The sequence below is a fragment of the Electrona antarctica genome (genome assembly GCF_951216825.1).
Source record: "Electrona antarctica genome assembly, chromosome: 23".
In the NCBI taxonomy this organism is placed as follows: Eukaryota; Metazoa; Chordata; class Actinopteri; order Myctophiformes; family Myctophidae; genus Electrona; species Electrona antarctica.
Window position 1 is genome coordinate 35,365,535 of NC_136804.1, and position 14,340 is coordinate 35,379,874.

Sequence of the window (14,340 nt, forward strand, 5' to 3'; positions counted from 1 at the left end):
ACCTCTCCAAGAAGCTTTAGGGGAGGCAGTTCACAGAACTCCAAGCCCTTATACCTCTCCAAGAAGCTTTAGGGGAGGCAGTTCACAGAACTCCAAGCCCTTATACCTCTCCAAGAAGCTTTAGGGGGCAGTTCACAGAACTCCAAGCCCTTATACCTCTCCAAGAAGCTTTAGGGGGCAGTGCACAGAACTCCAAGCCCTTATACCTCTCCAAGAAGCTTTAGGGGGCAGTTCACAGAACTCCAAGCCCTTATACCTCTCCAAGAAGCTTTAGGGGAGGCAGTTCACAGAACTCCAAGCCCTTATACCTCTCCAAGAAGCTTTAGGGGGCAGTTCCATGCACAGAACTCCAAGCCCTTATACCTCTCCAAGAAGCTTTAGGGGGCAGTTCCATGCACAGAACTCCAAGCCCTTATACCTCTCCAAGAAGCTTTAGGGGGCAGTTCACAGAACTCCAAGCCCTTATACCTCTCCAAGAAGCTTTAGGGGAGGCAGTTCACAGAACTCCAAGCCCTTATACCTCTCCAAGAAGCTTTAGGGGGCAGTGCACAGAACTCCAAGCCCTTATACCTCTCCAAGAAGCTTTAGGGGGCAGTTCACAGAACTCCAAGCCCTTATACCTCTCCAAGAAGCTTTAGGGGGCAGTTCACAGAACTCCAAGCCCTTATACCTCTCCAAGAAGCTTTAGGGGGCAGTTCCATGCACAGAACTCCAAGCCCTTATACCTCTCCAAGAAGCTTTAGGGGGCAGTTCCATGCACAGAACTCCAAGCCCTTATACCTCTCCAAGAAGCTTTAGGGGGCAGTTCACAGAACTCCAAGCCCTTATACCTCTCCAAGAAGCTTTAGGGGAGGCAGTTCACAGAACTCCAAGCCCTTATACCTCTCCAAGAAGCTTTAGGGGAGGCAGTTCACAGAACTCCAAGCCCTTATACCTCTCCAAGAAGCTTTAGGGGGCAGTTCACAGAACTCCAAGCCCTTATACCTCTCCAAGAAGCTTTAGGGGGCAGTTCACAGAACTCCAAGCCCTTATACCTCTCCAAGAAGCTTTAGGGGGCAGTGCACAGAACTCCAAGCCCTTATACCTCTCCAAGAAGCTTTAGGGGGCAGTTCACAGAACTCCAAGCCCTTATACCTCTCCAAGAAGCTTTAGGGGAGGCAGTTCACAGAACTCCAAGCCCTTATACCTCTCCAAGAAGCTTTAGGGGGCAGTGCACAGAACTCCAAGCCCTTATACCTCTCCAAGAAGCTTTAGGGGGCAGTTCACAGAACTCCAAGCCCTTATACCTCTCCAAGAAGCTTTAGGGGGCAGTTCACAGAACTCCAAGCCCTTATACCTCTCCAAGAAGCTTTAGGGGGCAGTTCCATGCACAGAACTCCAAGCCCTTATACCTCTCCAAGAAGCTTTAGGGGGCAGTTCCATGCACAGAACTCCAAGCCCTTATACCTCTCCAAGAAGCTTTAGGGGGCAGTTCACAGAACTCCAAGCCCTTATACCTCTCCAAGAAGCTTTAGGGGAGGCAGTTCACAGAACTCCAAGCCCTTATACCTCTCCAAGAAGCTTTAGGGGGCAGTTCACAGAACTCTAAGCCCTTATACCTCTCCAAGAAGCTTTAGGGGGCAGTTCACAGAACTCCAAGCCCTTATACCTCTCCAAGAAGCTTTAGGGGAGGCAGTTCACAGGAAAAAAAAAGCTTATCTTCCAATGCTGTAAATCCATTATTTGTTCTCCGTAGTAAAAAAAGTGTTTTTGGCAGCAGCTCGGTATCAAAAAGGCCCAATGCATATTCCATTTAGGCCTGACCTCAACATTTAAAAAAAAAATATTCTAAATATTTCAGTTTTCTGAAATAAATATTTTCACGATTTTTCAAAAATAGCAGACCTACAAGCTCGTAGCGCGCCACTCGGTGGCGCGCTATGAGCTTGTAGATCTGCTATTTTTCAATAGCTAAATTATAACAATGTTTAAAACACCAAAAGGGGTTCCCGCCCAGAATGGCATATATACCTGCCAAATGATTCCAATAGTGCATTCAATTCCTTCATTTCCGGGAGTGCCATAAATATCCTGCAGCCATGAGCACTTTATTCAAGTTGTAAAAGTAATAACAGTTCACATTTGCTGTTATTAATATTCTCATAACCTCCTGCTGCCTCTTAGGATGAAACAAAGCATGGGGGGACACACGGAGAGCCACGGAATAATCAAATAATAATGTACTACAGTAACAAAATAACAAAACAACCACCAAATGAATGTGGCGTGCAGCGGGGTGGAGAGAGAGAGAGAGAGAGAGAGAGAGAGAGGCAGAGAGACCTCAGGCGCAATGGGATCTGGCAGCAGTGGTTCTGCTGGAAAGCGGGCCGGGCCAACGGCGCTGCTGGCGAGCACACGCATCTCCAAAAGCACTCTTGTGCTTTAACCCAATTCGACCTACAAATGTCTTCTAAATCATGACAGTTTCCTGAAAAACCCATGTTTCTATGTCAGTGGTGCTCAACCTTTTTCATGTCAAGGACCCCCAGAATTATCTCCATTGGGCCACGGAACCCCCATCTCAAAATATGTAGTTCCAGGGACCCCCCAGAAGCCAATATTTTAGTTAAAAATGTTCACTCTGAAATATATATTCAAAGATTTGCGACACATTTTCACGACTTTTCAAAAATAGCAGACCTACCAGCTCGTAGCGCGCCACTCGGTGGCGCGCTACGAGCTTGTAGATCTGCTATTTTTCAATAGCAGATCTACAAGCTCTGATGAAGGTCTGACGACCGAAACGTTGCAATAAAAACCAACCTAAGTGAAGACAGTGTGCGGGATTCTCTTTTTTCTACCTATCAGTTCCTGTTATCCGACGCACCTGTCCTTTGTAGGTGTGCAGAAGGACTTTTTCGTATCAATAGCTAAAGCAAAACATAATGCTTAAAACACCAAAAGGGGTTCCCGCCCAAAATGGTTTAAGACGTACTATACTCACTCACTGGTAAGAGCAGAACCACAGCCTCTCCACTTTGTGCTCATTGATGTGCTGGAGCCGCACAGCCAGGAAGAAACTGCTCCTCCAGCACAATAAGATTGGCCCAGGTTCTCAAATATTTGGCCTCCGGCGGGGCGGCCCGGCCCGGCGCGCCACTGGGTTCAAAATGAGATGCCAGGTCCCAAACTCACCAATGCGTCTGCTTTTCTACTCTCGTCCACCGACCTGAAAGCCACGAAGGACACAATCGCAAGATGCTTATGGAACTAAATGGTAAAATAAAATGGTAAATGGTGCATTTATATAGCGCCTTTATCCAAGGCGCTTTACATAGATTGTGCATTACATTCACCCATTCATACACCGATGGCAGAGGAAACCATGCAAGGCACCAACTAGCACATCGGGAGCAATTAGGGGTTCAGTGTCTTGCTCAATGACACTTCGACAGTAACTCTGGGGGAACCCGGGTTCGAACTGGCAACCTTGCGGTTCCCATCCAGGCACTCTACCCCTGAGCCACCGCCGCAGCCTCATAATGAACTCTAGAAGGCGCTTATAAGTCCCGCGTAACGACTTGCATCTCATGACGAAAGGCCCACTTGTTCACTCATTGTAACAGTGTTTAATTGTTATCCGTAAGTTGACTCTTAAGGGCTTTACAGACCAGAACAGCCCTCAGAACATGCCCAAAGTCACCGTAAACAATAATGAAACCCCACCGTGCTCCCATATACTGCACAGTCATCAAAGTACAGTATTAACCACATGAACCCTAGCGTGAGAGTGAGTAAATCTCGACTGTGTGGCTGGTTGTAGATGGGGAAAAAAGGAGGGACCAAGTACAGACCCCTGGGGGACCCCGGTCAAAAAAGTATACAGTATACTAGAGTTTAAGTGGTTAAGATCTGTATGATGTATACTTCCATCCATTTTAACACCGTAGAATTTCGCAAAGAGAGGAGAGGACAATCAAGGAGTGTCTCTTTTAGTCCCTGCCCACAACCACATGGGTTGGGGGTTTGAATCCATCGTTAAAAAAAATAAATAAAATAAAATAAAGGAATGCGTCTTGCACAAAACAATGTTCAACAACAGGGTTTATACGTTCCTACAAAACACTGCTTAAAACACCAAAAGGGGTTCCCGCCCAGAATGGGTTAAAGGGGAATTCCACTCATTTTCAACATTTTACTATGTCATTAATATACCATAGAGCTGTTGAGTGGAAATAATAAAAAAGTCCCCCCAATTTGTGTTTCCTAGAACTGGAGGTCTGAAAAAAAATCATTAACCTCTTAAACCCCAGGGGGGTCCAGGGGGAAAATCTGCAACATCGAGACAATTGGGTCTCCATTGACCTGCTGATCGCTGTTCAGAGGTGGACAGCCGCTGCCCCAGTGGGGCTCAAGAGGTTTTAACATGGTGAAACACATCTTGATGATGTCATCAAGATGTGTTTCACCATGCTTTTTTCAGACCTCCAGTTCTAGGAAACACAAAATGGGGTATAGTCTAAGGTATATTAATGACATAGTAAAATGTTGAAAATGAGTGGTATTCCCCTTTAAAACCGACATCATTATGTAAGACCAATTTAGGCCAGGTTATCATCTCCATTTTCCTTTCTTCGCTAAAATAATGTCCTATTTCGACTTGAAGGCGTCCTAATGGCAGATGTTACATTTTTCCCATGCTGAAAATAGCCGTCATAGAACACCCCAAAGTATTGTTCAACCCATTTTGACCTGAGAACAGATTCTACGAATGTCTTCTAAATCCTGACAAACCTATGTTTCTGTGTGGTGCTCAACCTTTTCCATGTCAAGGACCCCCAGAATTATCTGTATTTGGCCGCCGACCCCCGTCTGAAAATATGTTGTTCCAGGGACCCCCCCAGAAGCAAAGATTTGAGTTAAAAACGTTGGCTCTGAAAGAATAAATATTCAAAGATTTGCGCCACATTTTCACGACTTTTCAAAAATAGCAGACCTACAAGCTCGTAGCGCGGCACTCGGTGCCGCGCTATGAGCTTGTAGATCTGCTATTTTTTCAATAGCTAAAGTATAACAGAATGCTTAAAACACCAAAAGGGGTTAAAAGACTTCTGCACGCCCCACTGCATGCTAAACATTTTTCGTCATATAGCTTTAGTTGACAATATGAATTTGCTTAAGCAAACAACTTTTAGTTGTAAAATGGAAGAGCTTCACGTGACGACCTGAGCTCAGGTGACCCACGCACTAACCTCATCTCAGCCATTACAGCGGTTAATAGGAGCTGATCCAGGGTCAGCGCTTAGGAGGAGTGACCATGTGCCTACTGTGTCTGCATGGTGGGTTCAGTCTGGCACCTCATACTCCGCTAACCCGCTCCATGTGTGGAGACAGCCAGGTCCAGATAAATTAGTCACACTTCACACACACACACGCACGCACACACGCACACACACACGCGCACGCGTGCACACACACGCACACGCACGCACACACACGCACGCATGCACACGCACGCACACACACAGACGATAATCCCCAGGCTTTAGTGGCACAGCGGGAGTGCGGTGGTCTTGTGTGGCTTCATTAATGGGTGGGGCAGAGAGAGGTGAGATGGAGGAGAGAGAGAGAGAGAGAGAGAGAGAGAGAGAGAGAGAGAGAGAGGGGGGGGGGGGGGGGGGGGGGGGGGGGGGAGTCCCACCAGGTGCTAATAGATTTCCTGCAGCTTCGGAGCATTTGGTCGCACCAGTCCCCTGGAATGGACTCGGGTTTCATCTGGAGCGGAGTCAGGTTTCATCTGTGGCAAATTACCCGGACCGGGGTTTGACCTCCCTTCAACACATGCCCCAGACACACGCCTGCAACACACACATTCCAGCACACACACACACACACACACGCACACGCACACAAACACACACCCTCTAACAGCTTTGTAGTTCTATTGCCCTCTCTGAACACACACCGACTCACTGGTCAAATGCATTCTTCACACGCATTCTTCTCTTCTCCTGCTTTCTTGCACGCACGCACGCAGACGCACACGCACACATCATTCCTTAAAATGGCTTGTTGGCTGTTAAGCTCGATGCTTAAAATGTAATTATGCCCATGCCACACACACGTGCATCCATTGCACGCACGCACACAGTTTAACAATTTATTTATGTCCACACACAGGGAAAGCATACAGGAACACAAATATTTTAGGTGCAGTAAAGGTTACGTTCACAAACTCATGGATATGTCCTCAAGACATTGCAAATGCATCAATGCACCTACAGTACTACACTGACCATGGTAGTTACAACGGAGCAGTTTAACGTCATGCCCAGGACGCCAGGTGCCACACACACGCGTGCATCCTTGAGCAAGGCACTGAACCCCCAACTGCTCCCCCTGGAGCTGCTTAGTGGCCAACAGTATAAGACTGTGGTTGTACTGGTCAGCTCCCAGGTTTTAATGTGTGTCTATGTCTGTGTGTTTCTATGTGCAGGGTGTTGCTGAAAATGAGCACTTGTTACCCTGGGTAAATAAAGGATACAAAACAAAAAAAACATGCACACGCACGCACGCAGCAGGGCATGCAGAAGTCTTTTAAACCATGCCAACACCTTCGGGTGTTCTGTTTGTCTGCTTGCAAGTGTTTTTATTTTCAACTTTTCCTTGCATGCGTCTGCTGCCGGTGTGTGCGTGGGTGATTGGTCTGCTGAGTCTGGACTGATGCGTGCCAGTGTTGGGGGGGTTGGGGGTGGGGGGTGTAAATGACTCAGCAGAGTGATCAGAGGGTAGATAAAGTGTGTGTACGCGCGCACGCACAACCACACAGGCAGACATGGTAAACAGGGCCTGTCGTGTCTAAGGGTCTTTATCAGCTTCCTGTGTGTGCCAGAGCCCAATTCATCACACACACACACACACACACACACACACACACACACACACACACACACACACACACACACACACACACACACACACACACACACACACACACACACACACACACACACACACACACACACACACACACACACAAGCTGACTAGCCAGCCGTCTCTCACACACCTGCAGCTTCCAGCAGAGTAATAATTACTGTACAGTAACTCACACGTTTACGATTTGAAGATGTTTGTCCACGTGTAGATAGATGGTGTCTGTCTGTCTGTCTGTCTACAACTCACTGCTTTCCTTGTTAGTCACTGCTTGTAAGACCTGTCAGTTAATGTGGTCAGTCAGTCAGTCAGGCAGTGTTATGATTATATGATTATACGACTGACGGTCACTGACCCACTGACCAGACAGTGGAATTGTGGTTAGAGTGTCCGCCCTGAAACTGGGAGGTCGGGGGTTCGATCCCCGGCCGGGTCATACCAAAGACTGTAAAAATGGGACCCAATGCCTCCCTGCTTGGCACTCAGCATCAAAGGGTTGGATTGGGGGGTCAAATCTACTAATCAAATGATTCCCGAGCACGGCATGGCTGCAGCTCACCGCTCCTTGGCTGCGGCTCACCGCTCCGCAAGAGATGGGTCAAATGCAGCGAACAAATTTCACTGCGGTAACGTGTGTGACAAATCGCACGACTTTGACTTTGACTTTTTGACCCGCTTGACCGAGTGCATGTGTTGAATCACTATCATCTGCGTATAAGCACATACTGATACAGTATGAAGTTCCATCAACTCCCATTATAAAGGGGAAAAAACAGAAAGAAGCTACACGTTGAAGCAGCTAGCTCACTAGTGTGTGAAGAATGACACGTCGGGTTCAGCATTGGAGAACTATCACCCGGCAGTGAGATACATCTACCACACATCTCTTTGAAGAGACACTTTGATGGCACTGCCCAGGGGCTACAATCACCCCCCAGTCTTTGAAGCGTGTCCTCGCGTTTCTCACTTCACACCGCGGACCGCCGCACACGATGTCCCTCATGTGCCTCACACGAGGATAACACGCTCCACGTCCTGCCGACTACGCCAGATTGTAGCAATGTGCGGAAAGCGGGGATTGAACCCGGGCCTCCCACTCGCCAGACCAACGCACAACCTGTCGTGCCAATAGGGCTGAGCCTGATTGGCAGGGCTGTTGCGGGCTGGGTCTTGGCTTGCACCCATAGACTCACGTCTGTGCACAATGATATGGGACGCATGTTCTGTTCCTATTCATTCTGTTCTTCTCCATGTCTCAGTCCAGTAGTAAAGCATATCATATCATGTCGGGTGGAAAGCTCCAAATGTCCAAAAAACTGTTAACTTTACAGAAAAGAAAAGCAAAAAGCAGCAAAAAGCATCACTTTTCGCGCCACATTTTGAGCTTGCTGATCCCCTGCCTTTGATTCTTCGAAGTGCCGCAGCCTTAGTGCAGTATGATCAGCCTTAGTGCAGTATGATCAGCCTTAGTGCAGTATGATCAACCTTAGTGCAGTGTGATCAGCCTTAGTGCAGTATGATCAACCTTAGTGCAGTATGGCCTTATTGCAGTATGATCAGCCTTAGTGCAGTATGATCAGCCTTAGTGCAGTATGATCAACCTTAGTGCAGTATGATCAGCCTTAGTGCAGTATGATCAACCTTAGTGCAGTATGATCAGCCTTAGTGCAGTATGATCAGCCTTAGTGCAGTATGATCAGCCGTAGTGCAGTATGATCAACCTTAGTGCAGTATGATCAACCTTAGTGCAGTGTGATCAGCCTTAGTGCAGTATGATCAACCTTAGTGCAGTGTGATCAGCCTTAGTGCAGTATGATCAACCTTAGTGCAGTGTGATCAGCCTTAGTGCAGTGTGATCAGCCTTAGTGCAGTATGATCAGCCTTAGTGCAGTATGATCAGCCTTAGTGCAGTAGGATCAGCCTTAGTGCAGTAGGATCAGCCTTAGTGCAGTATGATCAGCCTTAGTGCAGTATGATCAGCCTTAGTGCAGTGTGATCAGCCTTAGTGCAGTATGATCAGCCTTAGTGCAGTATGATCAGCCTTAGTGCAGTATGATCAGCCTTAGTGCAGTATGATCAGCCTTAGTGCAGGTATGATCAGCCTTAGTGCAGTATGCCCAGCCTTAGTCGTATGATCAGCCTTAGTGCAGTGTGATCAGCCTTAGTGCAGTATGATCAGCCTTAGTGCAGTATGATCAGCCTTAGTGCAGTATGATCAGCCTTAGTGCAGTATGATCAGCCTTAGTGCAGGTATGACCAGCCTTAGTGCAGTATGATCAGCCTTAGTGCAGTATGATCAGCCTTAGTGCAGGTATGACCAGCCTTAGTGCAGTATGATCAGCCTTAGTGCAGTATGATCAGCCTTAGTGCAGTATGATCAGCCTTAGTGCAGTATGATCAGCCTTAGTGCAGTATGATCAGCCTTAGTGCAGGTATGACCAGCCTTAGTGCAGTATGATCAGCCTTAGTGCAGTATGATCAGCCTTAGTGCAGGTATGACCAGCCTTAGTGCAGTATGATCAGCCTTAGTGCAGTGTGATCAGCCTTAGTGCAGTATGATCAGCCTTAGTGCAGTATGATCAGCCTTAGTGCAGCCTTAGTGCAGTATGATCATCCTTAGTGCAGTGTGATCAGCCTTAGTGCAGTATGATCAGCCTTAGTGCAGTGTGATCAGCCTTAGTGCAGTGTGATCAGCCTTAGTGCAGTGTGATTGATCAGCCTTAGTGCAGTATGATCAGCCTTAGTGCAGTATGATCAGCCGTAGTGCAGTATGATCAGCCTTAGTGCAGTATGATCAGCCTTAGTGCAGTATGATCAGCCTTAGTGCAGTTTGATCAGCCTTAGTGCAGTATGATCAGCCTTAGTGCAGTGTGATCAGCCTTAGTGCAGTGTGATCAGCCTTAGTGCAGTATGATCAGCCTTAGTGCAGTTTGATCAGCCTTAGTGCAGTGTGATCAGCCTTAGTGCAGGTATGACCAGCCTTAGTGCAGTATGATCAGCCTTAGTGCAGTATGATCAGCCTTAGTGCAGGTATGACCAGCCTTAGTGCAGTATGATCAGCCTTAGTGCAGTATGATCAGCCTTAGTGCAGTATGATCAGCCTTAGTGCAGTATGATCAGCCTTAGTGCAGTATGATCAGCCTTAGTGCAGGTATGACCAGCCTTAGTGCAGTATGATCAGCCTTAGTGCAGTATGATCAGCCTTAGTGCAGGTATGACCAGCCTTAGTGCAGTATGATCAGCCTTAGTGCAGTGTGATCAGCCTTAGTGCAGTATGATCAGCCTTAGTGCAGTATGATCAGCCTTAGTGCAGCCTTAGTGCAGTATGATCATCCTTAGTGCAGTGTGATCAGCCTTAGTGCAGTATGATCAGCCTTAGTGCAGTGTGATCAGCCTTAGTGCAGTGTGATCAGCCTTAGTGCAGTGTGATTGATCAGCCTTAGTGCAGTATGATCAGCCTTAGTGCAGTATGATCAGCCGTAGTGCAGTATGATCAGCCTTAGTGCAGTATGATCAGCCTTAGTGCAGTATGATCAGCCTTAGTGCAGTTTGATCAGCCTTAGTGCAGTATGATCAGCCTTAGTGCAGTGTGATCAGCCTTAGTGCAGTGTGATCAGCCTTAGTGCAGTATGATCAGCCTTAGTGCAGTACGATCAGCCTTAGTGCAGTGTGATCAGCCTTAGTGCAGTACGATCAGCCTTAGTGCAGTGTGATCAGCCTTAGTGCAGTATGATCAGCCTTAGTGCAGTATGATCAGCCTTAGTGCAGTATGATCAGCCTTAGTGCAGTATGATCAGCCTTAGTGCAGTTTGATCAGCCTTAGTGCAGTATGATCAGCCTTAGTGCAGTATGATCAGCCTTAGTGCAGTGTGATCAGCCTTAGTGCAGTGTGATCAGCCTTAGTGCAGTATGATCAGCCTTAGTGCAGTATGATCAGCCTTAGTGCAGTATGATCAGCCTTAGTGCAGTGTGATCAGCCTTAGTGCAGTATGACCAGCCTTAGTGCAGTATGACCAGCCTTAGTGCAGTATGACCAGCCTTAGTGCAGTATGACCAGCCTTAGTGCAGTGTGATCAGCCTTAGTGCAGTATGACCAGCCTTAGTGCAGTATGACCAGCCTTAGTGCAGTATGACCAGCCTTAGTGCAGTATGACCAGCCTTAGTGCAGTATGACCAGCCTTAGTGCAGTGTGATCAGCCTTAGTGCAGTATGACCAGCCTTAGTGCAGTATGACCAGCCTTAGTGCAGTATGACCAGCCTTAGTGCAGTATGACCAGCCTTAGTGCAGTATGACCAGCCTTAGTGCAGTGTGATCAGCCTTAGTGCAGTATGACCAGCCTTAGTGCAGTATGACCAGCCTTAGTGCAGTATGATCAGCCTTAGTGCAGTATGACCAGCCTTAGTGCAGTATGACCAGCCTTAGTGCAGTATGATCAGCCTTAGTGCAGTATGACCAGCCTTAGTGCAGTATGATCAGCCTTAGTGCAGTGTGATCAGCCTTAGTGCAGTATGACCAGCCTTAGTGCAGTATGACCAGCCTTAGTGCAGTATGACCAGCCTTAGTGCAGTATGACCAGCCTTAGTGCAGTGTGATCAGCCTTAGTGCAGTATGACCAGCCTTAGTGCAGTATGACCAGCCTTAGTGCAGTATGATCAGCCTTAGTGCAGTATGACCAGCCTTAGTGCAGTATGACCAGCCTTAGTGCAGTATGATCAGCCTTAGTGCAGTATGACCAGCCTTAGTGCAGTATGACCAGCCTTAGTGCAGTATGATCAGCCTTAGTGCAGTATGACCAGCCTTAGTGCAGTATGACCAGCCTTAGTGCAGTATGATCAGCCTTAGTGCAGTATGACCAGCCTTAGTGCAGTATGACCAGCCTTAGTGCAGTATGATCAGTCTTAGTGCAGTATGACCAGCCTTAGTGCAGTATGACCAGCCTTAGTGCAGTATGATCAGTCTTAGTGCAGTATGACCAGCCTTAGTGCAGTATGATCAGTCTTAGTGCAGTATGACCAGCCTTAGTGCAGTATGACCAGCCTTAGTGCAGTATGACCAGCCTTAGTGCAGTATGATCAGTCTTAGTGCAGTATGACCAGCCTTAGTGCAGTATGATCAGTCTTAGTGCAGTATGACCAGCCTTAGTGCAGGTATGACCAGCCTTAGTGCAGTATGATCAGCCTTAGTGCAGTGTGATCAGCCTTAGTGCAGTATGACCAGCCTTAGTGCAGGTATGACCAGCCTTAGTGCAGTATGATCAGTCTTAGTGCAGTATGACCAGCCTTAGTGCAGTATGATCAGTCTTAGTGCAGTATGACCAGCCTTAGTGCAGTATGATCAGTCTTAGTGCAGTATGACCAGCCTTAGTGCAGTATGATCAGTCTTAGTGCAGTATGACCAGCCTTAGTGCAGGTATGACCAGCCTTAGTGCAGTATGACCAGCCTTAGTGCAGTATGATCAGCCTTAGTGCAGGTATGACCAGCCTTAGTGCAGGTATGACCAGCCTTAGTGCAGTATGACCAGCCTTAGTGCAGTATGATCAGCCTTAGTGCAGGTATGACCAGCCTTAGTGCAGTATGATCGAAGAACTATATATTTTACAAAGAAACACGAAAAAAGTTTGAAGATGGATATAGGAGGTTTCTGCCCGACAGAGACTATATATTCTGTGGCAATACATTTCTGAAGTTGTGGTGTGATACTGCCTGCCTCGTGGTGTTATGTGGTGAGGTGAGGTGACCACCGGAGCTGAAATAACGTTGAGCGGTGGTGAGTAAAAACAGAGAGAAGGGCTGGGGCGGTGGCGGTGCTTTGCTCTTCACCGTGGCTCGTGACGTCATGTTGTAGTTCGGTGGTCACCTAACCACCGAAAATACAGACTATGTATGAGCCTTTAGGGTCACATGGAGAGAGAGACAGACAGACAGACAGACAGACAGACAGACAGACAGACAGACAGACAGACAGACAGACAGACAGACAGACAGACAGACAGACAGACAGACAGACAGACAGACAGACAGACAGACAGACAGACAGACAGACAGACAGACCTCAGGGCCAGGACCAGTGTTGAGTGTCAACCACATAATCACAACATCGGGGTCGTTTCCAGCATGACCCTCTCTCCCTTTCTACTCTCGCTTCTCACTCTATCATCAAAACAAAGCACTCTTATAACGATACAATTAAAAATAATGTCAGGAATAATGTCTGGAATCAAGATGTGATTTCATGTTGTGATTCATGCTACCTCAGCGGTGTGTCAGCAAAGCACATTTACTCTGAGGAACGGTCATTTCCTGGAGGTCTGTACAAATCACGCTAACCTACTCCTGTTTTTTGCTTCTGTTGTTATCCTTACAATGTATTCTACCCCACCTTTCTTCCTGTCCTTTGCCTTTGAAGTTGATGAGAGACTCGTGGTTAGCAAACATTTTCATGTCAAGGAAAGACCCCCAAATCTATTGGGCCACGGGACCTCCATTTGAAAAGGTGCCAGGGACCCCCATAAGAGAAGATTTGTCAGCATTTTTGAGGGGCGCCGGCCCCTGCTATGCACAGCTTTGTGTGTCTGTGTGTTTGTACCACGGAATGCGATGATTTGATTGGCTGATCACGGAATGTGATGATGTATGATGATAAGAGCGCCCTCCACTTCACACAAGCATGATCTTTGGGATAAAGCCGATCTACGGTATATGCTCACGAAGCACCTCCTTCAGCACCACATGGGGATGCCCGCTAGTGGACCGCCAGTCATGAAGCACCTCCTTCAGCACCACATGGGGATGTCCGCTGGTGGACCACCGGTAATGAAGCACCTCCTTCAGCACCTCCTTCAGCACCACATGGGGATGCCCGCTGGTGGACCGCCAGTCATGAAGCACCTCCTTCAGCACCACATGGGGATGTCCGCTGGTGGACCACCGGTCATGAAGCACCTCCTTCAGCACCTCCTTCAGCACCTCCTTCAGCACCACATGGGGATGCCCGCTGGTGGACCACCAGTCACGAAGCACCTCCTTCAGGCACCACATGGGGATGCCCGCTGGTGGACCACCAGTCACGAAGCACCTCCTTCAGCACCACATGGGATGCCCGGTGGTGGACCACCAGTCACGAAGCACCTCCTTCAGCACCTCCTTCAGCACCACATGGGGATGCCCGCTGGTGGACCACCAGCACCTCCTTCAGCACCACATGGGGATGCCCGCTGGTGGACCACCAGCACCTCCTTCAGCACCACATGGGGATGCCCGCTGGTGGACCACCAGCACCTCCTTCAGCACCACATGTGGATGCCCGCTGGTGGACCACCAGCACCTCCTTCAGCACCACATGTGGATGCCCGCTGGTGGACCACCAGCACCTCCTTCAGCACCACATGTGGATGCCCGCTGGTGGACCACCAGCACCTCCTTCAGC